The sequence below is a fragment of the Pezoporus wallicus genome, unplaced genomic scaffold (genome assembly GCF_028554395.1).
Source record: "Pezoporus wallicus isolate ANWC-B61680 ecotype Strahan unplaced genomic scaffold, APGP_CSIRO_Pwel_v1 contig_6427, whole genome shotgun sequence".
In the NCBI taxonomy this organism is placed as follows: Eukaryota; Metazoa; Chordata; class Aves; order Psittaciformes; family Psittacidae; genus Pezoporus; species Pezoporus wallicus.
Window position 1 is genome coordinate 448275 of NW_026639823.1, and position 27033 is coordinate 475307.

The 27033-nt window shown below is 42.7% G+C and overlaps 1 long non-coding RNA gene across 1 annotated transcript; it reads right to left on the reverse strand.

Annotated features, from left to right (window-relative positions):
* Positions 1–356: 356 nt before the first annotated feature.
* Positions 357–25418, reverse strand: LOC130602951 (uncharacterized). The gene is made up of 3 exons (XR_008973021.1): positions 25285–25418; positions 1684–1826; positions 357–684 (listed from the first exon to the last, which is right to left on the reverse strand). It is a non-coding gene; the product is annotated as an uncharacterized LOC130602951 (long non-coding RNA).
* Positions 25419–27033: the final 1615 nt, after the last annotated feature.

Consider the following 27033-nt stretch of genomic DNA (forward strand, 5'->3'; position numbering starts at 1 on the left):
AAATATTCATAGTACATTTCTTAGGCAAAGCAGCAGCACAAGGCAATGCATTACACAAGTTACTGACATCAAAAGAGAGAGTCTTGGGGGTCTTACCTACAGTGAGAGTGCTTAGCTGGGGTGCACTCCTGACAGGGAGCATCACCCAGCTTCTTGCAGAAGACAGCTTAGGTGCTTGCTTCAGAAACTGGAATGTCTTTCTTCACAAAATATGTCAGTGATAGACTTTTTCTATGTTCTTGTGGCATGATTCCAGTATTTGAACAGAAAGGCCTGATGCTGTTCACAGTGAGGCCAATTAATATTCTGCTACTGGATTCAGAGAAGATAGAGTGCTGTTTCTTGTACTTTTCTCTAAAGAGTAAATAAAACCAATTTTTTAAATGAAACACGTTTTCCACAAGTATTAGAGTGTGCTATTAGACACTCAGACACAGATCACTCCCTGTGTAAGGTAAGGTACCTGGTGGGGTCTACAGCTACTGCTTGCTGCTCTGTAGTTCTGTCTCCCGCTGTGTTCTCCAAAACTCTCAGCCGAAGGCTGTGCATGACTCAGTGCCCTTCCATACTGGGCAGGCTTTGCAGGGTATGTCTGGTTGGGGATTTTAACTGCTCCTCTTGTTCCATCTTTCTTGGGTCTTCCTGCTTGCCAGTTCTGTGTAGTGACAAGTGATCACCCAGTAACTGAGAAAAAAAAATTAAAAAAAAAATTACTCTGTTGCTAAATGCAGGTTGACTCCACTCAGTGATCCTGTTTTTTAGAAAAACTCAGTCTCTGAAAGTACACCCCACAGTAACCTTGTAGACAACTGTAGCAAATAAGCAGCTTTGAACTCTGAAGTCATCATAATCCACTGTCATAATTATGTGAAATGAATAAATGAAACTGAATTAAGTGATGGTCTTTGACCAGATGGCAAAGAAAAACTTGCTGCACCAATGGTTAGCGAAAGGATTCAAAAGTGAGCCAATTGGTTCTCCCTCCTCAACAAACTAATCAATTAAAATATTCCACAATCTTTTTCTTTTCCAGAAAGTCCTTGATTTCTCATTTTCATCCACAATTTCCCCCTCTTCTTTTCTACCTTATATAGCTTGGATTCAAATTCTCTCCAGAAAATGTGAATGAACTAGTAACAACTATTTCTTCTAGCACTATAATGTCCCTTCAAAGCCTTCTTGATTTCTGCCCCGCCCCGCACAGAGTATGACCAACACCTGCAGGATCACTTAAAGGCCTCCCAAGGAGCCGTCTTTATCTCTCCTCAACAACCACCACCACGTTCAACTGCAGTAGTTCCACCACCTAGGTTTGAAAGACAGCATATCTGGAGACACACAAGAGACCTCAGCTTTCTTTTTCGTCATTCTAAAGTACTTCTGCCTTTCCCATAAGCAAAACTCAATCCCTACAACAGATACATATAAATGCATAACATACATAGAAAATTCTGTCAGTAAACTATTTTATGCCTCTTAGTAGTTGTTAACAGATAGAAACAAAGAGGAGGAAACAAATACTGTTGGAATGCAAGAGACCATCAGGCCATGAGGAAAGAATTGCTGTGTTTTGTCTATTTTAAGTGAAAAATGAATAAATTGTAAGAGGGCCTGTGTACATGGTGAATTCAAATGCCTGCTGACCTGTCAAGAAAGGTGCTTACACAGCAGGACACATCTTACCTTGTTTGTATGCATGGCCAAGCCACAGAGGAATTAATTTGCCAAGGATGATATGCAGGATTTGTCCCACTTGGTGTCTTTTTTATTGTAAATGCCAAAGATGCATCAGTCCGGACTGCTTTCCACTATTTCCCAAGAAAGCGCTTTCAAAAAAGAAGATGAAGCAACCGTGAAAACATGCCACTTGTTTCTGTTAGTGAGAGAACACCCACCACTCACAGGTACAGCAAATGTCTGTGTTCTCATTCAGTGCTATACTGAGCCTGTATTTCTCCCAGTTTATAACTCTGCAAGCAATGCTAAAGAAACATCTTTCCCACTCCCCTCCCAGAAACAATTACCAGCTGGCATACATAGAAAAATACATAGCGATACCTCATGCTTTCCACTATTTAAATGACACATCTGTCTTCATTTAAAAACTAGAGCCTCACCATCCCCAAAACCTTACAGCTAGACTGTACTACTTTTAAACACAGCAAAACTACCTGCATTTTCTTCTGACAGATGATCATGGCCATTACTGTTGAAAATTATTTTCTAATTTTCCAGATTTTATGTCTAGAAGATTGTACTGGGGAAAGAGGGGCTACCTCTTTTTTGCCTGCCTTTCTGCACTGAGCACAAGGCTGCCTCACCTTTCCAGCTAAGCTGCTGGACTGGCAAATGTCATTGCTACTGCCCTCTTGGTAGAGCTGGTGTTTTGGAACAAAAGCAGTTTAGGATTGTCTTTAATTAAAATGCAATAAAATGTCTTAAAGTTTGTAATAAGAAAGTTCTGTCACTCAGTTGTGTACCTAAAATTTTTACATCAATGTCATATTTAGAAAATGCCATGAAAAGAGTGACTCTCCAGTTTTGCCAAGCATGTAGTTAGAAGCAATCACCATTTTGCATTTCAGAAACTCACAGGTTCTCTGCTGCTTTCCATCACTGTTTTGTTAAATGTCATTCCATTAGCTGTCAAGCACTTTGCTTTTTTCAAAAACGAGGCAAATTATTAAGGAGCCTTAACAAGATCTTCAGGATAGGATCTTCTGTCAGTCTTCTGGGGTTTTTTAAATATCAGGAGCTGTTGTAATTCACTGCATTTTCAATGGAAGTGCTTTTTTTTCTCAGCTATACCTGGAAAAATTCTAAACTTACCTCAGTTCCAGGGTAAAATGTGTTAAAAGTGTCCCAGCACCACATATTACAAAAGTTTAGAACATAAGAAGGTGAGAGTGATTTGTTGAAAAACATTAATGAACTTAAAATTTGAAGCACAACAGCATAACTAGAAACTCACAAATTTAGGAAAACATACCTGAATTTTCCAGTTAGCTTGCAAGTCATTAAAAATCACTAAAATCTAATTCAAAGTTTCTGGTGCTAATCATCCCTAACCTAGGGAAAGTTTGCCAGCTGGACCGACCTTTGAGAAACTGCAAGCACATGGGCAATATCTTTACTCATAATTCTGCTGGATTTTAAACAAAGACATTTCTCAGATCACAGCTTAAAGGAAGGAAAGGGCAGGAACACAGGTAACTTCATGGCGCAGTTTAACCACTGCTGTGTGCACAGAGCTATGCTCCAGATGGCTGCTGCACTGACAGCATTTCTGAAGGCACTTAGTCTCCCTTGGAAGAAAGTTCTCCTAAACCTTGTAATCAAACTATTAAAGGAAAGAAAGTACAAGATCTAAAAGAATCATTTTCAGAAAATTCTTCTGTCTTTGCAACTCATAAAATGTATTAATGAGCATGTATGTATTAATATATTTTTTGCTGCAAATCAGCAACACGTGGGTATAACCCATATAAGTCTGTAACTACCCTCCCATAAAGAACATTCAGCGTATTAAAGGTACTTCTACACCTAATAAACTCCAGTAATGAAATTATGCTCCTGGTCTAGTAAGCATGCAAAAGCATAGGTAGGAAAACTGGTGAATATATACTCTAGGCCAGAAGAACCTGCAAAAAACCCTCAGCATTTGGATTGTATTGCAAAATGAATCACAGTACAAATTATTTTCCTTCAAAGAAAGTAAATTATAACTGATAGCGTAGCAGTATATTGTGCTCTGGCATGTACCTCTTTGCCCTGTTGATATGCATGTATCACTAGAAGAACAGAACTCGAAAAACATTGATTGCACTAAAAATAGTAATGACAAACTACAAGTATATTATTTTATTAATTGATTTTTAATGTCCAACAGAATGCAGTTCTGAAACTGCAAGATTGCTGGATTGCTATCTCCCTTAATTTCTTTTTAATAGATTTAAAAAGATCACTTTGTTATAGATATCATTATAGGTACAGGGAAGGCATTTGATTTATAATGTTTCTAAACAGATGGCACTGTGATGAATTATCACTTCAGAAGATCAGTAGATTATTGGGTTGTGAGCCTTCTTTCCTATTTATTCATTTTAAAGCTATGATTCCAAGAAACTCCTTGTCAATGTTGCTGTTTTTAAAAGAAAGGTGGTATGTGGCAATACAGAAAATCTCGGTTATCTCTTTTTCAGCAGGGGTAAAAAGGCAAAATATGGCTCAGACCCCACAGAAACCTTGTGAGGAAGCAACATCTCTCATTACAAGGTTTCAACTCCCAGTGGGTACGTGCACGAGGGCAGTCCTTAATCCTGGACAATACGATGTATTTAGGGCAAAGGAGGAATTGTATTTTAAAACAAGGGTGATGCAAGGAAATGAGTAATAAGAGGTGATGCATGTTGTTAACATTAATTTAAAAAAAAAATTAAAGATCTTGCATATATGTGCAGAAACCTGTGGGCATGTTTTTATGTGCATAGGTCTGAGTAGGCACATTTTGAGGAGAAATAAGTGGAAAGGACTTCAACCATCCTGAGAAATTCTTCTTTAGAAACCTCATCCACTCCTGAAGTTTCTGTATGTTCAAAAAAAGAGATTTCAAAGCTTTCTGAAGCAGGCATTCCAGTATTTGTGTGCAGAAGTATGTGCTAACACACATGGAGAGGTTATCTTCAACTTTGCTGGCAAAAATATTTTAGACAAATCTAGAACTTTGCTTTTTAAAACGATTCTATTAAAAACTTGATAATTCAAAAGACTGATTGCTGCTTTTCAAGCTGGCAGTATTCTTTTGAAATCAATTTTTAATATCTATAATGGCATGTTTTCCTATGGATTAATAAAACCATAACTAAGGGAAACCATCACTATCAACATGAGTCAGGGCATCAGACAGCTAATTAATAGCAGCTCGCTTTTCTCTTGAATAGACGGTTTTTTAAAGATCTCCATAATTTAATGTCATGCAGAATATTATGCAAAACATGCTTTTTTACAAAATCAGCAGGAGTCAAGTGCCATTGGAAAGGATGTGACAGTACAGCGTTTGAGAAGCTATAATGCTTACCCATTGAAAGTCTACAAATGCAAATCACAGTAGGACTCAAAATGGAGCCTTGGGGAATCAGAGAATAACTGAAGCCCAGCTGGACTGAAAAATCCTCTGGAGCAACAGATTCAATATGCCAGGATAAAAAAAAAAAAAAAGAAAAAAAAAAAAGAATTAGATTGGAAACAAATGAAGCCTTGCAAGCAGATTGGCAAACACAGTAGCAAAGGTTATGCTCAGTGATGATGAAAATGAAAATAAAAATGTGTGTACTGTGATGAGAATGGAGACCTGAATCAACATTCATCTGATGCCTTCTCACAAATTAAAACTAGGACATTGGCATCTTCAAAAATACATGTTAACAAAACTTCAGTCTCCTGTTGTCCATGTACAAGTAAGCTTCCTGTGTGTCTTCTTAATGAAATACATGCAATAACCACTTACCAATCAGTTTCCAATTAAAATACTATTTACAAAAATGATCCTGCTACCTGAATTTCCATGTGAGGCTTTGGCATAAGACTTTATAAGCTCTTTAGCCATCCATCAGATATTTTACCATCAGGTCTAGGGGTATGCTAAGCACATGGCTGTTGATGCCGTTTTAATTCAGGCTGCTGGTTTCCACCCAAGGCAAGGTGAAGGAGACTGGTATGAACATTTCCATATACAGCACACTTAAAATTAACCCACAAGATGTCACTGTTGCTCCAGAAAATTTTATCAGCTGGGCGATTTTTCTGGGCATAAATTGAGACTGGGAGCCAGGGGTTGACTCCCGCAGGGTTGCTCAGAAAAGGTCTGAATATTTTCACCATCCTGTAGCTCCATTATGTCAACCTGCTCTGGGGCTTCACCTTACTTCAAGGTCAGCTTGTGGTAACCAGCGGGCACCATCAGGAAACTTCACTGGAGGGCAGTGGGAAAGCATCCTCACCCACATCTATAATGACATTAGGCCTTTGGAGACATTGTGCAGGCGAGGCCCTTGTTTGTTTGGGGCCAAGACAGTCTTATGGTGCGGCCATGGGAATATGAGGCGCCTCAGAGCCCCAGTATTACCTGGACCATGCCCCCCACTTGGGGGCACACAGGCAAAGCCTTGACCCTAGTCACAACAGCAGGAGGTCTGATTACTGTTCCTCACTTTCCTGAACACTATATGCACCCCCATCTTTAAAGAAAACAAACAGCATGGAGAAACTGCAGCGCTACTCACCTGAAGATTAGTGGTTTCTCCTCCTTTATGCCATTTCTTCCCTGCTTCCTATCCTGCTGCCTTGTCTCTTATAAAACTCCACGTTGGATAGAATAAAGCCTATGATATTGCTCCAGCTGGCAAAGCTGGTGAAGCTAAGGCAGCTGGCCCCTGTAGCTTTCAGACCCCACTTTCAGCTGCCTCAGTAAGCCAGGAAGCCAGGCTAACAGGAAACACAAGTCTGCTGCTGACACACAATAACCAAAACAGTAGTAGCAAAAAAAAAAAAAATATATAATTTTTTTTTCAATTAAATATAGACAGCAGAAACCTTCCAGAACAGTATAATTTCAGAGCATGAACGGCTTTATTCAAACCTACATATACCAAATGTTTGAAAAAAAAAAAGAGTTTATAGCATTTACCCCGTATGGAAAGACATCTACTGCAAATATTCCAACATTTGCAGGGGCAAAGATTCAGATTAAGCCAAAGCACATTCTTAGCATCCCATACTATTAGGCTTCCCTAAACAGTTATCTGTGGGTTAACTGCCAGTTTATATTTCCCAAGTTGTAAATGAGGTTTCTCTAACACAAGATAAGCGGCTTGTCTGTGTGGTGGCAAATTTCTCTGCACCACTACTGCAGGCAGCTGTCCCAGCTACCTCCATCAGTGCTGCACATGTGGACTGAAAGGAAAGATCAACTGTGTTCTTGTCCTGTGTTCAGCTTAACAGTTATTTTTCTCCTTCTTAGTAGCTGGTGCAGTGCTGTGTTTTGCCTTTAGTCTGAGAACAACGCTGATAACACATCAGTGTTTTTAGTCGTTGCTAAGTAATGCTTACTCTGATTAAGGACTTTTCAGTCTCTCATGCTCTGCCAGAGAAAATGGGCACAAGAATGTGGGAGGAAGCAGAGACAGGACACCTGATGCAAACCGGCCAAAGGGGTATTCTGTACTGCAGCACATCATACCCAGTATATAAACTGGGGGGAATTACCCAGAAGCCCCAGATTGTTTCTCGGGTGGGGCTGGGTAGCAGTTGGTGGGTTGTGAGCAATTGTATTGTGCATCACTTATGTTTATTGTTTTCTTTTCTTTTTGCCCTTTCAGTTTTATATTCCTTCCCTTTGTTATTTCCCTTATTGTTATTATTATTGGTGGTAGTAGTAGTAGTTTTGTATTGTACCTTAGTTACTGGACAGTTTTTATCTCAACCTGTGGGATTTACATTCATTCAATTCTCCTCCCCATCCCTCTGGGAGAAGGAGGATGGAACAGGGAATTGAAAAAGTGGCTGCGTGGTCCTGAGTTACAAGCTGGGCTTAAACCACAACAGTTCCTCAGAAGTACAAAGTTACCCTTCAGGTGAGGAAGATATTCTCAAAAGCAAGAATAGTTCATTTTCTTCTTAATCCCATCTCAGCAAATGAAACTACATCTGCACTGTTTTCCGGTATCTGCCCTTCACTCCCCTTTAAGATAATGGGTTGGCTGGAAATAGAAATGCCAAGGTTTTGTGATGTCAAACCCCCTCATAGGTGTCCTGGGTTCAGCAGTAGCAGTCATTTTTTCTCCTTCTTGGTAGCTGGTGCAGCGCTGTGTTTTTGATTTTTGGCCTGGGAACAGTGCTGATAACACCGATGTTTTTAGTTACCGCTCAAATGTTTTAGTCTGACCAACAATTTTGTGAGCCTTATGTTCTGCCAGGGAGGAGGGGAAGCCAAGAGGAAGCAGAGACAGGACATCTGACCCAAACTAGCCAAAGAAGTGTTCCATACCTCAGGACGTTATGCCCAGGATGTAACTGAGGGTTACCCGGAAGGGCTAGGGAACTGCAGGGTTGCACTAGGTATCGGTCGGTGCTTGGTCAGGCAGGGTGGGGCGAGTTATCAGTCGGCGGGTAGTGAGGTGTTGTACTTTCTTTCCTTGTTATTTCCTTTATCATTATTATTATTGGTGGTCGCAGTAGTGATTTGTGTTATACTTTAGTTACTAAACTGTTCTTATTTCAACCCGGGGAAGTTGCATTCTTTTGATTCTCCTCCCATCCCTCCAGGAGCAGGGGGAGGGCAAGAAGTGGGGGTGTGGAGGGGGAGTGAGAGAGTGACTGCATGATTTATGGCTGACTGGGTTTAAACCACGACAGCCAGTTATACTATCTTTTGTTACGGCAATGATCCGTTGCTACTGCACTGACAGGGATTTCTAAGAACTGGAAGTAAGATGAGCAGAAACCCGTTTTCTCTTATTAGGCACCTTGTAACGCTGGCTGTGTCTTTGCTGCAGCAGGATAAAGAATATGTCCTAAATACCTATACGTTAGAGGGCCTTCATATAAAGGGGCATCACTGTTGCGTGGCTGAAAGAATCAGATCTAGGTTTGATATGACTGAAAAGAAAACATGCTACCCCAGCTGGCATTTCTCTGGGTAAGATCTTCACAGAACTAATGCAAAGAGAATCACAATCTGCATAATAATCATTAGCTTTTAGTCCACATGCTGCAGTACCACTCCTAGTTTTGCTCCAAGTCAAAACTACAGAATAAATGGATGCCGCTATGTATGCTAGAGCAGTTCTCAGTGTGCCCACTTTAACTCTGTTTTCAGCTGAATATATTAAAAAGCTCTTTGGAACCATCTTAGTGGTTCCAAAGGATACAGTGCCTGTACCCAGATATGTGTGCATTACAGGGTATATGAGACTTCCACTAAATAAATTATGTGATCTCTTCTGGGCTAAGGAGTCCCTGCAGCTTATTCACACAATACCAACGAATCACCACTGCATTGTGCAGGGAGCCATACAGCACAGATTATGAGGACCTCATTTACTTAGTGCAGACGTGACAATAAAGTTGTCCTGCTGACCATTGCCAAGCACCCCAGCCCCACAACATGCCGGCTCTGGGCAAGATGGCGATTCTGTTTTCCGACAGCAGGTTACAGCCAACATCAATTGTCTTCTGTGCCTGCAGAGGTGGCCTGAGGCTGCAAGGCTTGTGTCTGAGCTGGTGCCTTGAGCATCTCTGCCATACTAAAGGCAGGCAAGGGGAAGTAGGAGAAAGCTGCAAGTCAGGAACTGCAGGTGTGGACAGCACGCAGGTGCGCAAATAGAGATGAAAGAGAGCTACTGGAGGAGTGATGTTGTAAGGAGAACAGTTTGCCTGAACAGATAGATGAGTGCTTGCACAATATTCAGCTCCAGTTCCCTAAGCTACTAATAGCTTTAGCCTCTCCCAGTGTTAAAAACAGAAGTGCTGTTCAGAAAAAGGGACCATTTCCTTTTCTGAGCTGGAAAATACAGCCTATGTACACTGGGAACACATTTTCTTCTGTGCGGTTATCTCTATGCTGTCCAACTGCTCACTGCAGAGCAGCATCAGGGTGTGCAAAGCATGGCACTGAGCCTACCATCACCTTGGTCCTGGTACATGGTAATATACCTAACAAAAATTAATTTTACTTCAAAGACTATCTAACATTTTGTTCTGTGTTTGTCAGCACTTCTTATAAACATTCCGAATTCTATATTATCATGGAAAATGTGGAAAAATTGGGTTACTCCATTTGAATATGTTAGGTTACCTTTTCTGTAGCCAAAAGACTCCCTAAATAGTGAGCTCTCCTACTCCATTTGAATATGTTAGGTTACCTTTTCTGTAGCCAAAAGACTCCCTAAATAGTGAGCTCTCCTGGAAGATCAACCTGCTGTATTAAGAAACAAAAAAGCCACTCAACAGTTACCCCAAAGACACAGGCAATCTTATCTTCCACTTGTCTACAAGAAAGAATGACCCATGGATACTGCAGCATGACTTGCTTTTCTCTTGCTTATTTTCCAGGGGAGGTATTTACCCATCATGTTAGAGAATCATTCCACAGCATTTCAGAGCTTGTTTTCCTCCAGGTGCTATCCACTGTGCTTGATATTAATTCTGATGGTGAGACAAGGGGGGGGGGGGGGGGGGGGGCATAAAATTGCAAACTGGAATATATAAACCTTTAGAATCAGTTTTAAGTAATGCTAAGTTTGATGGCTTTGTAACAGTAGCAATGGAAAACTACCGAGGTGCATGATACACAGAAAAAAACCCAACAGAGTACAGCTAGAGAAAATACTGAGAATTCTTGTGTAAGATAAACCATTATAGTTGATGTAGTTTTAGGCCCTATGACCTTAGTACAAAATGAATGTAAGAGAAACATGCTAGAAGAACAGGATGCAAGGATAAAGAGTATCTGGAAATGGCAGGTGTCAGGGATGGGCTGCAGTTAAACTAATTGATAAGTAGAAGGACAGGAGGACTGTTATGTCTGTGGTGTTAACAGACCAATTAAGCTGGTATAAGCATCTACTGTGCGTGCTTCAAAGGCTGCCAGAAGTGATGAAGATTGTTGGAAGAAGTAAACAACCCTCAGAGACCACCACCACAATTTTGTACGCATGTGGGGAACTGTCTGGAAAATAATGTAATCCATACGTAGCCTCATGAATATGTATGTCCAGGGAATATATAAGGATGGCTTGTGTACCAATACAGGGACATACGTTAGGAAGAGCTATCCCTCATGTCTCCTGGCGCCGCAATAACGAATACCTGCTTGTCAACTTGAAAACTTTGTTGGCAAGTTTATTCCTGGAGTTTTCTTTGAATCAATGGTTAACATTTACTGAAAGGTATCATAATAACCCTCCTAGTCATAAGGAAAGGAACTAATACCTTAGGTAAACAAAAAGGGCTTTTCAGTGTGGAAAATCAGCTATGCAATATATGAAACACTGATTTCTCCATGAGCTGACTGCTCCACATTAGCACTGACCCAGAGAGGGCTGCATGTGCATATCTGAAAGAGCACAAGCCATTATCTCCCTGACAGGTGGCTGAGATCTGACACAGGAAGAGAGCACAAGGCAATCAGATGTCACAGTATGCTAGAGATTGGAAGGGACCTTGAAAGATCATCTAGTCCAATCCCCCTGCCGGAGCAGGAACACCTAGATAATGTTACACAGGAATGTGTCCAGGCGGGTTTTGAATGTCTCCAGGGAAGGAGACTCCACAACCTCCCTGGGCAGCCTGTTCCAGTGTTCCATCACCCTCACTGAGAAGAAGTTTCTTCTCAAGTTTAAGTGGAACCTCTTGTGTTCCAGTTTGTACCCATTACCCCTTGTCCTATCATTGTTTGCCACTGAGTAGAGCCTGGCTCCATCCTTGTGACACTCCCCCTTTATATATTTATATACACTAATAAGGTCACCCCTCAGTCTCCTCTTCTCCAAGCTATAGAGACCCAGCTCCCTCAGTCTTTCCTCATAAGGGAGATGCTCCGCTCCCTTAATCATCTTCGTTGCCCTGCGCTGGACTCTCTCCAGCAGGTCCCTGTCCTTCTTGAACTGAGGGGCCCAGAACTGGACACAGTATTCCAGATGGAGTCTCACCAGGGCAGAGTAGAGGGGAAGGAGGACCTCTCTCGACCTACTAACCACCCCCCTTCTAATACACGCCAGGATGCCATTGGCCTTCTTAGCCACAAGGGCACAGTGTTGGCTCATGGTCATCCTGTCGTCCACTAGGACCCCCAGGTCCCTCTCCCCTACACTGCTCTCTAACAGGTCGTTTCCCAACCTATACTGGAACCTGTCGTTGTTCCTGCCCAGATGCAGGACTCTACACTTTCCCTTGTTATATTTCATCAAGTTATTCCCTGCCCGACTCTCCAGCCTGTCCAGGTCTCACTGGATGGCAGCACAGCCTTCTGGCGTGTCAGCCACTCCTCCCAGCTTAGTGTCATCAGCAAACTTGCTGATAGTACACTCAATTCCCTCATCTAAATCGTTGATGAATATATTAAATAATACCGGTCCCAGTACTGACCCTTGAGGCACTCCACTAGTTACAGGCCTCCAACTAGACTCCGCCCCATAGACTACAACTCTCTGGCTTCTCTCCTTCAGCCAGTTCGCAGTCCACCTCACTACCTGATCATCCAGTCCACACTTCCTCAATTTAGCTGTGAGGATGCTGTGGGAGACTGTGTCAAATGCTTTGCTGAAGTCAAGGTAGACCACATCCACCGCTCTGCCATCATCCATCCACCGTGTTATTTCCTCATAAAAGGCTAAGAGATTGGTCAAACATTATTTCCCCTTGGTGAAGCCATGTTGACTGCCCCTCATAACCCTCTTATCCTTGATATGCCTTAAGATGGCACCAAGGATAAGGTGTTCCATCACTTTCCCAGGGATGGAGGTGAGGCTGACCAGTCTATAGTTACCCGGGTCCTCCTTCTTGCCCTTTTTGAAGACTGGAGTGACATTTGCTTTCCTCCAGTCCTCAGGCACCTCTCCCGTTTCCCAAGACTTGGTAAAGATGATGGAGAGTGGTCTAGCAATGACTTCCGCCAGTTCCCTCAGCACCCGCGGGTGCATCCCATCTGGACCCATGGATTTATGGATGTCCAGATTGCTCAACTGATCTCTAACCCATTCCTCATCGACTAAGGCAAACCGCTCCGTCGACCTGACTTCATCTAAGGTCTCAGGGGTACAGGGCTCTTCAGGACTGCCTGCAGCAGAGTAGACAGAGGCAAAGAAGGCATTCAGTAACTCTGCCATCTCTGTATCTTCTGTCACCAGGGCACCCATCCCGTTCATCAGTGGGCCTACATTGCCTCTGGTGTTAGTTTTATCTGCCATGTATTTGAGAAAGCTCTTTTTGCTGTCCTTGAACCTTCTCGCCAGGTTTAATTCTAAGGAGGCCTTAGTCCTCCTAGTTGCCTTCCTACATCCTCTAGCAGCAGCCTTATATTCCTCCCAAGTGGCCAGCCCCTCCTTCCATGACCTGTAAACTCTCCTCTTCCACTTGAGCATACCCAGCAATTCCCTATTTAGCCACGTAGGTCTCTTGGCCCTCTTCCTTGACTTCCTACATGTCGGGATGCTCCGATCTTGAGCACGGAAAATGTCTATTCTGTGTAACCACCTACTTGTGTAATCCTCTAGATGTTAAACAGATCATAAATCTGAATAGAAATAGTTTTACTTTGTCCAACTTGGAGCAATACAGATGAGTAACATCTCAGCGTCTGGCTTTCCCTAGTCACAGCATCACTCCTTTCACTCTATTGGGGGCGGTTGGGATAAATCAAGCTTAATAATTCCAATGGTACAGGTTAAAACAAGAAATAGACTGCTATTCATAGGAAATCCATTCAGCTGAGATAGTAAAGGATTTGCTGATACCCGTTTTAAAGTATATTGCAATGTGATTTTTAAGTTGTTACTAATGACCTACAACGTCTTTGCATGAGTGCACATACTATTTATAGCACAGGCAGCGTTTAATTCCAGGTATGAAACAGATAATTGGTGAGTAAGCAAGCACTAAAGTATAAAGTCACCATTTATCATGGATTAAGCATCATGAGCTCACTGGGAACACTAGACTGAGATGGGTCTTAAGGATATAAATCTCTTAGAATTTAATGCACTTTTCTGGGTTGAAAAACACACTACATTGTCATCTTGCCAATACTGACCAATATTTAAGTACCTGAAAAACAAGCTATATAAACCTAAGTAACTTTAACCTACTTACATGTTTAACTAACTTACTTTCACAATGGACTGTGAAAGTGGGTTCATTCTGTTGGCAAAAGCACAAGCCAAAATTGTTAATTCTCATGATACAGGGCAGCAAAAGCAATAGACTAGTGCTTATAAACAATAAATTACTGTGAAATGAGTAGCCCATTAGTGGCATCATACAACTGGTCCTGAAATTCCTATAGTTTTTTCCTATAGGTTTTGTTCAGATTTGACCCTTGCTGTCTGAGAGGTGCAGAGAAAACACTTTATTTATGGCTCATGAAAACGTGTCTGGAGATTAACATAATAGCAGAATATTAAGCTCTTACAGTCTACTATTAGTTGACTTGCTAGCATTATTTCGACAGAAGTACAAACTAAAATTGGTATACAAGTCTTTTCACCATTAATAAAGCTTTATATTCTACTCTAATACTTGCAACAAAATGAAGTAACTGAAGAGTGAACCAACAACGTCACATCAGCTGGCTGTTTCTGACTATGAAAAATTACTATCGTTCGTCTCCAATAGTCCTCTTTCTGGTGCATCCATTCAGAGAGACCAAGTACAACAGTTCAGCCACTGATCTGTGACTAAGACCATTTTAGGCTCTTTGAGGGATCACTATCCCTAAAACAAATGCAGCAAATGACAAGAGGGCTGCAGTCTCCAAAAGGCATTGTATACACAGTGCATTTGATACTACAGGGGCAGTTATTGCAGACAACTAATTACCTTTTCCCTTACTTTTCCTGAAAGTTTTGCAAAATTTAGGTTTAGATTACAATTTAAGGCAGCTTATATTCCCATCTTGGTATTAGAACTAGCTTTTATTCTGCTTCCTCAAAACCCACACTGATATTAGGTCACCACATTGCAAGTGAGACACTGAAGTCCTACCAACAGCTCTTAATTGCATTCTGTGTTAGTTATACAGACTTTGCTCAGCACTTGGTTTATAAAACAAAAAAAATGGAAAAAAAAACGTCATTAGAACAGTGCTGAGTTGTCCCAGACAATTGGAAAAGTCAGGCCCAGTTGTTACATCAATATCCAGGTTTTCTATTTGATACCATAATTGGCATAAAAGGCTCTTGAGGGAATTGGTGTTTTGCTCATGTCTACCATAGAGATATATTTGACCCTGCCCATTAGAGATCTTGCACATATATCTAACCTGGAACTGTGTTTCAATCTGGGCTTCTTGCATAAACCTGAACCCAGGCACTTGTCAGGAAAGTAAAAATTCAGCAGAATTTCAGCTTTAGTCTGAAACAGGAAAAGCAAGGACACTGCTTTCATTAAACTATTTTGAAGTTTCAGCACTTGATAAGTGTTTTGCTTCAGATGCTCCTAAACCATCTGAAGCCTCTAATAACACTATTACTCGGGCAATAAAATGGAATTTTTGTAGATTGTTTAGGATCCCCAGAGAATACATGGCAGAGGGGAGGAGGGTGAAGCCTGGTGAATTGAAATACAAAGTGAAATTGGAATTGAGGCAGTTAGGGAACATTGCTGAGCTGAATTGCAGTTCAAAGAACTCTCTCACTAAGTGATGTATCAGAACTTCAATATAGTTTTATTTTAGGCTTGGCTGCACAAGAAGTATGCGCTAATAAACTGAATCATCAAAAATAAATGGTTTCAATATCTATTTCTTTTGAATTAATATCTGTAAGCTCAGTTTCATCACATTCACTTAAGCTTGTGTTCTGATGTTATACATGACAACATATTTTGAGGAACTGTATGCTGTTTGTAGAATTGGGCTAGCTGTTTTTCTGCAATGAAAATGTGTTTTTTCCCCAAAACAGTCATTATCTACAATGACGGGTTTTAATTAGGAACCAGACTTTATGTACAAAAGAGCATACAGTGTTCAGTATTAAAGCTGCAGTGGGAAATTTCAAAAGGACATTGAGGAATCTATACACATTAGTTCCTTTAGCTGGAATACTGATGTACACTGCTGAACTCCCTTATAAGGAACTAAAATGTACTTACACTTTGGTGACTGGTAGAGGATGCAGCTAAGGCAAGACCTGTTTTAACTAGCTCTCTTACAGCACAAGAGAGGAACAGATGAACACCACAAACTGGAAGATATTTTAGCATCATCTATGTGTACAGTCTGGAGGCAAGAGATACTGCTCTCATTAGATGAGACCGGGAGGATGGCATATCCTTCCTTTCATTGCACTGTGCAGTCAGCAAATTGGGCAAGAGCTGTCACAAAAGATGTACAGGCTCTATTTTGAATCCCCCTGGACCTCTGTGCCAGCTGGGCCCACATAACACACCTTTCAAAGAAAAATGAAGGAGTCAGAAATGGCATGCTGGCTTTATGGCTCCACCTGCTTCAGCTCACTAAACCCAAATTAACAGTTGCAGATAACCAACTTTATCAAAGCAATACATTTTTGTTGCTCAAAGACAGTTGTAAGCATCTTTCTGTTAGATGTGTGGGGCTTGGGCTAAGGTTTTTGTCTCATTGTACTTTATGGTAATGACTTGTAATACAATACAAGTAATACTTGTAATACAATAGAATCATTGATCATGAAACTGATCTGGCTTATGTTCCCAGTGTGGTCACCACCTTTATACTTTGGGAGGTATATAATAGAAGTGCTTAGCAATTACACATCTTTTTTGTCCTTCTCAGGTGCTCAACCTGTGAAGGAGACTGTGGAGACAGTGTTCCCACGGGAGAATGCATAATTGGTACATAAACTCTGAATAATCCTGAAAGATACAGCAAGGCCATGAGAGGCCCAAGGAAGCCTGAACAAGCAAGATAAGAAGAAGCTGGAATTCACTGAGGTAATGAGAACTGTGCACTGTTGGCAAGCTTTCGAGGTCAAGTTCCCACACCTGTGCTTAACCAATTATATGTTAGTCACTAAGGGTCTTCAAGACATGTATCAAATCATAATATGCCAAATCACTGTAACTGCATGTAAGAAATAGTATATAAGGAGTTAAGGCTTTGTAATAAATTTGGCAATTACTTGATCACATTGATCGTCTCTGCATTGTCCGTGACTCCCGCGTCAACAAGAGACATTCTTTTATCCTCCCAGTCCTCCCCCCAGACGATTTGCATTTGAGAGTTTTGAAGTTTTTGAATGGCCTTTTAATGCTGTTGAGACTTGTTTGCTGATCGTGATGGGGATCACCATGCTGGCACACATACAGAGTGTGTTTTGCCCACGACTGATTTCAAGAGTTAAGCTGAGTCAGGTTTGGGTCTTGTCTGGGGTCAAATGACGATGTAGGAAGACCAAGAGATTTTCCCTGAGGCTGGACAGTCATGAGTGGCAGGGTGTGTGGGATAGTATGGGAAAGTATCTAGGTCAGTGGGCTCCTCCAGCACTTTGGAATTTCACCACTGAACAACTGCAAAATCCAGAAGAGTTAGTAAAACACTTAAATGAGGTGTGTGGTCATTCTGGCCATACCAGAGACAGACAAATCATGGCAATGTGCTGGGGCTTGGCCTATGCTTACAGGACCTTGTTCAACACTATCCAGCACCTTCAAAAGGAAAAGAATGTCAGTGGATCTGAGGGCAAAGCAACAGTCAGCGCAGCTACTCCAGCTCCAGGCACAGCAGCTTCACCACCCCCAGCGACAAGTACAGTCGCTACTCAAACTTTGGCTGCAATGAACAGCGCAGCTACCCCAGTGGCAAGTACAGCAGCTGCTCAAACTTCAACTGCATCAGACAGCACGGTTACCCCAGCTCCAAGCACAGCAGCTACACCACCCCCAGCAACAAGTACAGTCGCTACTCAAACCACAGTGATAATTACTGCAGCCAAACCAGAGGACCAATTCGTACCAATATTGGTTGCCCCTGTACGCAAGAGAAAAAGTAAAAAAGAGGCAGGAAGGGTGAAGCAAGATGAAGAAACAATGTATTCACCACCCGGTCCAGAATCTGATCAGGAGTCATCATCACATGACGAAGAAGAAGAAGAAGAGGTAACTTCTCGACCTCAGACCTCAACCGAGCTACAGAATATGCGAAAAGATTTTACCCATCAACCACGGGAGCACAACATCACCTGGTTGCTCCGATGCTGGGACAATGGGGCCGATGGTCACGAACTAGAAGATACAGAAGCCAAGCAGCTGGGATCACTTGCTAGAGAAGGGGGAATTGACAAAGCAATTGCATGAGAGAAAAACTCCCTCAGCCTTTGGAGGCAGCTCTTGGCAGCTGTGAAAGAAAGGTTTCCATGCAAGGATGATGTTATGAGTCGTTCGGCCAAGTGGACCACTATAGACAAAGGCATCCAGTCTCTGAGGGAATCAGCCATCGTAGAGATAATCTATCACATCAAGCCGAATAACGGGGATATACCCATAGATCCAGATGAAGTTGAATGTACACGACCCATGTGGAGAAAACTTACACGGAATGCACCGTCATCATATGCCCATTCATTGGCAACAGTAACCTTGAATGACAAAGTACCACTAACAGTGGATGAAATGGTTCATAAACTCCGAGAATTCGAACACAATCTCACCCCTTCCATCATCTCAGCTGTGGAAAAACTGTCCCAGGACCTCAAACAACTGAGGGACGATCTATCTGATTTATCCAGCTCCTCACGTGTACCAACACACGTCTCAGCTATTAACAAAAGGCGTCCTATTGTTCGAGAGAGGAGATACAGGAGGTATACGCCACGGGGTACCCTATAGTTTTACCTGCAGGATCACAGAGAAGACATGACAAAGTGGGATGGAAAACCTACTTCAGCTTTGGAGGAACGGGTGAGCGAATTGAAGAGGGGAGTAAGGGCCAAGACTGATCATCCCATGAGAGCTACGGCTTCAGTCTCTGGTCAACAGTTTCCCAGATGGAGTGGAAGAGCTGATTTTACTCCAGCTCCTGTGATAACAAAGAATAATCCCTTTCACCATGACTTAAGTGTCCAACGCTGTGATGACCATTAGAGGGGCCCTGCCTCCAGCCAGGTGGAGGTAGGGGACAATCGGATTTACTGGACTGTGTGGATCAGATGGCCTGGCACATCAAGTCCCACAGAAGTATAAGGCTCTAGTAGATACCGGTGCACAGTGTACCCTGATGCCGTCAAGCTGTCAAGGGGCGGAACCCATCTATATTTCTGGAGTGACAGGAGGATCCCAAGAGTTGACTGTGCTGGAGGCTGAAATCAGCCTGACTGGGAGGGAATGGCAAAAGCACCCTATTGTGACTGGTCCAGAGGCTCCATGCATCCTCGGTATAGACTACCACATGAGAGGGTACTTCAAAGACCCGAAAGGGTACCGATGGGCTTTTCGTATTGCTGCTTTGGAGACTGAGGAAATTGAGCAGCTGTCCACCTTGCCTGGTCTCTCAGAGGATCCTTATGTTGTGGGGTTGCTGAAAGTCGAAGAACAACAAGTGCCAATTGAGACCACAACAGTGCACCGGCGGCAATATCGCACCAACCGAGACTCCCTGATTCCCATCCATCAGCTGATCCGTAGACTGGAGAGTCAGGGAGTGATCTGCAGGACCCGCTCGCCCTTTAATAGCCCCATATGGCCAGTGAGAAAGTCTAAAGGAGAATGGAGAGTAACAGTAGGCTATCGTGGCCTGAATGAAGTCACACCACCATTGAGTGCTGCAGTGCTGGACATGCAGCAGTACTTCAGTATGAACTGGAGTCAAAGGCAGCTAAGTGGTATGCCACAATATTGCCAATGCATTTTTCTCAATTCCTTTGGCAGCAGAGTGCAGGCCACAGTTTGCTTTTACTTGGAGGGGTGTCCAGTTCACTTGGAACCGACTGCCCCAGGGGTGGAAACACAGCCCTACCATTTGCCATGGACTGATCCAGACTGCACTGGAACAGGGGCAAGCTCCAGAACACCTGCAATACATTGATGACATTATTGTGTGGGGAGATACAGGGGAAGAAGTCTTTCAGAAAGGGAGGAAAATAATCCAAATCCTGCTGAAAACCGGTTTTGCCATAAAATGGAGTAAGGTCAAGGGACCTGCACAGGAGATTCAGGTTTTGGGAATAAAATGGCAAGATACACGTAGACAGATCCCCACAGATGTGATCAATAAGATAACAGCAATGTCTCCACCAACTAATAAGAAAGAAACGCAAGCTTTCTTGGGTGCTGTGGGGTTCTGCAGAATGCACATCCCAAATTACAGTTCGATTGTAAGCCCTCTCTATCATGTGACCCGGAAGAAGAATGATTTTAAATGGGGCCCTGAGCAACAACAAGCCTTTGAGCAAATTAAACGCGAGATAGTCCATGCAGTAGCCCTTGGACATGCCCGGACCGGGCCAGATATAAAAAATGTACTGTACACTGCAGCTGGGGAGAACGGTCCTACCTGGAGCCTCTGGCAGAAAGCTCCAGGGGAGACTTGAGGTTGACCCGTTGGCTTTTGGAGCTGGGGATACAGAGGATCTGAGGCCAGCTATACCCCAACTGAGTAAAAGATACTGGCAGCCTATGAAGGGGTTCGAGCTGCTTCGGAAGTGATTGGCACTGAAGCACAGCTCCTCCTGGCACCCCGGTTGCCCGTGCTGGGCTGGATGTTCAAAGGCAGGGTCCCCTCTACACATCATGCAACTGATGCTACATGGAGTAAATGGGCTGCACTAATTACACAGCAAACTCGAATAGGAAATCTCAGTCGTCCAGGCATTCTAGAAGTCATCATGGATTGGCCAGAGGGCAAAGATTTCGGAATGTCACCAGAGGAGAAGGTGATGAAGAGGCCCTACCATATAATAAAATGTCAGAAAGTGAAAAGCAGTATGCCTTGTTTACTGATGGGTCCTGCCGTATTGTGGGAAAGCGTCGGAGATGGAAGGCAGCTGTATGGAGTCCTCAACGACAAGCTGCAGAAACTGCTGAAGGAGAGGGTGAATCGAGTCAGTTTGCCGAGGTGAAAGCCATCCAGCTGGCCCTGGACATTGCTGAACAAGAAACGTGGCCAGTACTTTATCTCTATACTGACTCATGGATTGTGGCAAATGCCCTGTGGGGGTGGTTGAAGCAATGGAAGCAGAGCAACTGGCAATGCAGAGGTAAACCCACCTGGGCTGCTGCACTGTGGAAAGATATTGCTGCCAGGGTGCAGTACCTGGTGGCGAAGGTATGCCTTGTAGATGCCCATGTACCCAAGAGTCAGGCCACTGAGGAACACCAGAACAACCAACAAGTGGATAAAGCGGCTAAGATTGAAGTGGCTCAGATGGACTTAGATTGGCAACATAAAGGTGAATTATGTTTGGCCCGGTGGGCCCATGACACTTCAGGTGATCAGAGCAGAGATGCAACATATAGATAGGCCCGTGATCGAGGGGTGGACTTAACAATGGACACTATTGCCCAGGTTATTCATGAGTGTGAAACATGTGCTGCACTTAAACAAGCCAAACGGTTAAAGCTTCTTTGGTATGGAGGATGATGGTTGAAGTATAAATATGGGGAGACCTGGCAGATTGACTATATCACACTGCCGGCAACCCTCCAAGGCAAGCGCCATGTGCTTACCATGGTGGAAGCAACCACCGGGTGACTGGAAACATACGCTGTGCCCCATGCCACTGCCCGGAACACTATCCTGCGCCTTGAGAAACAGATTTTGTGGCGACATGGCACCCCAGAGAGAACTGAGTCAGACAATTAGACTCATTTCTGGAATACCTTATAGATATTTGGGCCAAAGAGCATGGCATTGAGTGGGTATATCACATCCCCTACCACGCACCAGCCTCTGGGAAAATCAAACGGTACAATGGGCTGTTAAAAACTACACTGAGAGCAATGGGTGGGGGAACTTTCAAGCATTGGGATACACACTTACCTAAGGCCACTTGGTTGGTCAACACCAGAGGATCTGCCAACAGGGCTGGCCCAGCCCAGTCAGAACTTTTACATATTGTAGAGGGGGACAAAGTAGAGTATTGTAGAGGGGTGAATATGAAGAATTTGCTGGGGAAGACAGTCTGGGTTATTCCTGCTTCAGGTAAAGGCAAACCCACTCGTGGGATTGCTTTTGCTCAGGGACCTGGATATACTTGGTGGGTAATGTGGGAAGATGGGGAAGTCCGATGTATACCTCAAGGGGATTTGATTTTAGGGGAAAACAGCCAATGAACTTAATTGCATGCTGTTACCTGCTGTGTAATACTTTTATAGCCCATCAACTAGATGTCTCCAGGTCATCAGCAACTAGTCCTGACTTCCCTCCAACCATCATCCCAACAGAGAATGAACTTTGATAGAACCGGATGAGTTCTACAGTAAAGGAACGACCAGCATCAGTAGGCAATGATCCAATACTGCACACAGCCTTTCCTGCCCCGAAAGATTGTTACAAGAGATGGAACCTGACATCATGGACCGAATGGACTCGGCAGCATTATAGGGATTGGTCCATGCACTAAGAAAATGATTTTTTTTCTCTTGGTCTGTGTTTATATGGATGTATATATGTGGGAGAGCGATGGTGTATTGAAAATGTGGGATCTGAGCATGACGTGAATGGTATGGAATAAGGGGTGGATACTGTCCTGGGTTCAGCAGTAGCAGTCATTTTTCTCCTTCGTGGTAGCTGGTGCAGCGTTGTGTTTTGACTTCCAGCCTGGGAACAGTGCTGGTGATACCGATGTTTTCGGTTGTTGCTAAGTGATGTTTACCCTGACCAAGGACTTTGTGAGGCTCGTGATCTGTCAGGGAGGAGGAGAAGCCATGAGGAAGCAGAGACGGGGCACCTGACCCAGGGTAGCCAAAGAGGTATTCCATACCACAGCACATCATGGCCGGGGTGGGGGGTAACTGGGAGCTACCCAGAAGGACACAGGCTTCTCGGTCGGACTCATTTCTTGGCTGGTGGTATTGTATTCTCTTCCCTTGTTATATTCTCTTATCATTGTTGTCGTTGGTGGTAGCGGTGGTGATTTGTGTTGTACATTGGTTGCTGGACTGTTCTTGTGTCAACCCATGGGAGTTGCACTCTTTTGATCCTCCTCCCCGTTCCTCCAGGAGCGGGAAAGGTGGGGGGGGGGGGGGCCTCGATTGCTGTCATCCCGGCACCACTCACTGGGAGTGAGTGAACAAGCTGTCTGGCTAGGGTTTAAACCATGACACCCAGTTTCTGAAGTCAGGGGCAACAGAGACTTTGAACAGCAATACTGCTTTCTAAACAGAGCTGGTGATTTTTCAATTATAACAGATGATAGATAGATGCATTTCCAGCATATTTCATGGAGACTGATCAGATGAAAATGTTGTCTGTCCTAGCATATCAAATTTTACCAGCAATTTAAATTCCAGAAAGCCTCCACAGTGCTATAATTAATTCTCTGCCCAGGTCTGTACTGCACTTGGGATCCCATCCCTTCTCACTTCCACTCTATGTGGTAATGTACATTTAATGAGCCCATGCAAGGTCTAATTCTGCTTGCTTCTCTTTGGAATGACAGAGCTATCTACACAAAGTCTGTTGAAATTTCATGTAGTTAGCAATGTCAAGAGACACTGTGGTAAATCCTGAAGACAGTAGTCTCAATGCTAGTGTGTTGCCCATCCAACGCCATCAGTGAGATCCAAGCATGCCTGTGTCTGAGAGTGTTGATTAGGAAAATAAACTACACACAAACACATTAACAGTCCACTGTGGCAGAACCATATTAGACTTGGCTGCACTGGAACAAAGTGCCTTCATTACATTTCCATGACAAATATATCCCTTGCACTGCTGCAATTATCAACGGGCTTGATTAAGGGATTGATTTGAATGCAAACAGCATAACTGACCCAGGAGAAAAGATAAATGGATAGGGCCAATGCAGCTTTTAAATAAGTCTTGTTACAAATAGGTGGTAGCCTAGGGAAATGTCACCAATCACAATTTATTATTTTGCCATTCCCTTTCAAATGAAAAGAAGAAGATTTGCTTTTGTTGCATCCAGCACATAGACAATTTTCCAGCATGTGATGCTTTTCACATAGTCTTAAAAAATTTTAAATGGGTCATTTTATTTAGGAAATCCATAAAGTCATGATATATAGTAGATGGGACATAAAAAAATTCTAATGAACATTTAGCCAGAAGCCCTTTTTATAAACAATGATAAACAAGAAGATTATTGGAATAATACTTCAGCTTGTCACCTACAGAGGCTGGGCAGAAAATGAAACAAAGAGCTGAAACTTCCTTAAGTACCAAGATCTGATTTCTGAAACATTCAAAGGGTATTAACTTTCCATGCAGTGTATCTATCAAGTATCTGGTACATCTATCATTTATTTACTACAATTTCATTTCTGTATGGACTTAAATTATTAGCAATGAACATTCCTTTTGTTTTTCATGTTCAAATTACTATATGTATAACATTGAACACCTCTTCTCAAACCTTTGTGAGACAGGTAAGTGAGGGGTTGTTATTATCCCCCATTTTAAAGATATAGAAACTCAAAGTGAGGCAAACACGAAACTTGAGGTCAGTGTGTCAAAACAGTTTCAGACTTGGCTCTGGCTGGATCCTAAAGACAGTTTAAAGTTGAGAAGACCTTGTCATCCATACCTCTGCCCTGAAGCACCTCCCTCATTTCTCACATTGACGGCTCCTAAGACCAGCCTTTCCTAAGGTGCACATTTCAGTTCAAGTTCACGCTAATTCTCTGCCTCAATGTACCTGATAGGGCTGTGTTTTGGAAGAAGGCCTCCAAGAGGCTGCCTTGAAATTTTCCAGAAACAATTTGTTTGCCTAGACACCTATTCCACTCATGGGAAAGGAGAGGGATGGACCCACCTCCAGTGTGGAAAGGATGGGATGGGCTGCAAAATGTAGAATTTTCAGAAAAGTATAGATGCATTTTTTAACTAAGTTGCACAAACACTGTGTGGTCAACCTGAAAATATCTAATATCCTTAACTATTTGCTTTAACCCTTCAGAGGGCCTGGGATTTGGAAATTAATTCCTTGCTCTCACTTGGCAGAAAAGAGATTCAATACACAAAACAAAACATAGCATCTCTTGTTTTTGTTTATGAGTATACCTTGTAAAGCTAGTCCCTAACCTATTCTTCTAAGTAAATTAAATAATGGATTTGAATAATGTACACAACAATAACCAAGCTAATATAATTACAGAAATTGCAACATCTATCTTGCATCCTAAAATTGCTGATGAAAGGTAAGTGACACTCTCTGAAAGGTAAGGAGATAATATTTGTCATGGAGCACCATTTGTCATGGAGCACCAGGGAAGTCTGCTCATCTCCCAGCACATGTTGATCTCCTCTTCAAGATAATATTGCATAGATTTGCACTGTTCTCATCTCATAACCCAAATAACTCCTAAAACCATGAGGAAAACTTTTATTCCCCACAAAAGAAATGGGGATACACTTACATTAGCTTAAAACTGATCAAGTGGCTTGGAAAATATACATTCTTCCCTCTTTGCTTCACAGCTGCTTGGCTTATAACGGTGCCATTTCCATTTCTGCTGCTAGAAGTCACTAATCCATCTAAAGTCATTCAATCCATTTCCCTTATGTTCTGAAAAATAAATTCATAAACCATCATCATTTTAGTCTGTATCAAACCAAAATAGAATCACATTAAAAATAAGAAAAAAACCCTCACTTTATGATGAAAGCAAAAAGCCCCCAGAACTAAGACCCATACTTGGCAAGTCCTTTTCCTTGCAGTCACCTCAACTCTGCACACTTACTAGAAAAGAGACAGTTATAAACTAAAGGCATCTTTAATCTAGTAAAAATTAATTCGGACAGACAGCAGACTGTGCTGTGCTGTTTGGTACCTCATAAACACTTGTGAAGTTGAAGACTTGCTTATCCCTCCCATTAACCCTGAGTGAATACCTGCCCCCAGCCCAGCCAGTGAGTGAAGGATGTCACCCAGCAACTCCACCAGCAAGAAAATGCGTGAAGTTAAATTTGAATATGACTGCTCGCTTGGAAGGAGCATTCATCCCTGTCCAGACTGTCAGGAAAGCTTGGATTTCATGTTTCAGAAAGACTGTCTTCTATATTTGACCCCTAAGCAAATCAAGCAAGACAGGTACATGAAAGCCATAACAGGCTTTACAAATTAAATATTTTAGAAAGAAAACCAGCTCTACACACAAAATCTGCTGACAGAGTGCTCTAACCACAGAATGCTGGGTTCAAAAAAAGCTATTATTACCTGTAGTTAGCTTGGCAAAGGTTTCCTTGATCTTTTGAAAGGAAAAACCCAAGCACTTGAAGAAAAAAGCTGGGTAGCATTTTGAGTTTTGTGAATACTCAATATAGTCACAGATTTAACCAGGTTTATAATTAAATCAGCCATCAAGAATCTGAAGTTAGTGATTAGCTTCTAGCTTGCTGGTGTATTTCTAAGACAACACTGCTCTGTGAAGATCAGCTGGGTCCTAACATGGTAGGAGGGGACAGAAAAGATGGAACAAATCAAACTCACCTCACTTTGATGCTGTATAGTGCCTGAAATCCTACCACCCACATAAATAAACCAGCAAAATAAAAACCACAGAAGCCCTTAATTGGATTAGTTAATGTCCAGGGTTCAGCAGTAGCAGTCATTTTTCTCCTTCTTAGTAGCTGGTGCAGTGCTGTGTTTTGACTTTCAGCCTGGGAACAGCACTGATAACACCGGTATTTTTAGCTGGTGCTAAGTAATGTTTACTCTGACCAAGGACTTTCTGAGTCTCATGCTCTGCCAAGGAGGAGGGGAAACCAGGAGGAAGCAGAGACAGGATACCTGACCCAAACTAGCCAAAGAGGTATGCCGTACCACAGCATGTCATGCCCAGGATGTAAAACTGGAGGCAGTTACCCAGAAGGCCTAGATCACTGCTTGGATGGGGCTGGGTATCGGTTGACAGGTAGTGAGCAGTTGTATTCTCTTCCCTTGTTATTTCCTTTATCATTATTATTATTGGTGGTAGCGGTAGTGATTTGTTATACCTTAGTTACTGGACTGTTCTTACCTCAACCCGTGCGAGTTATTCTTTCAATTCTGCTCCCCATCCCTCTGGGAGTGGGGGGAAAAAGGGGAGTGAGTGAGCAGCTGTGTGGTTCTGGGTTGCCAGCTGGGCTTAAACTATGACAGTTTGCTTGTTTTGTTACTAGCTCCC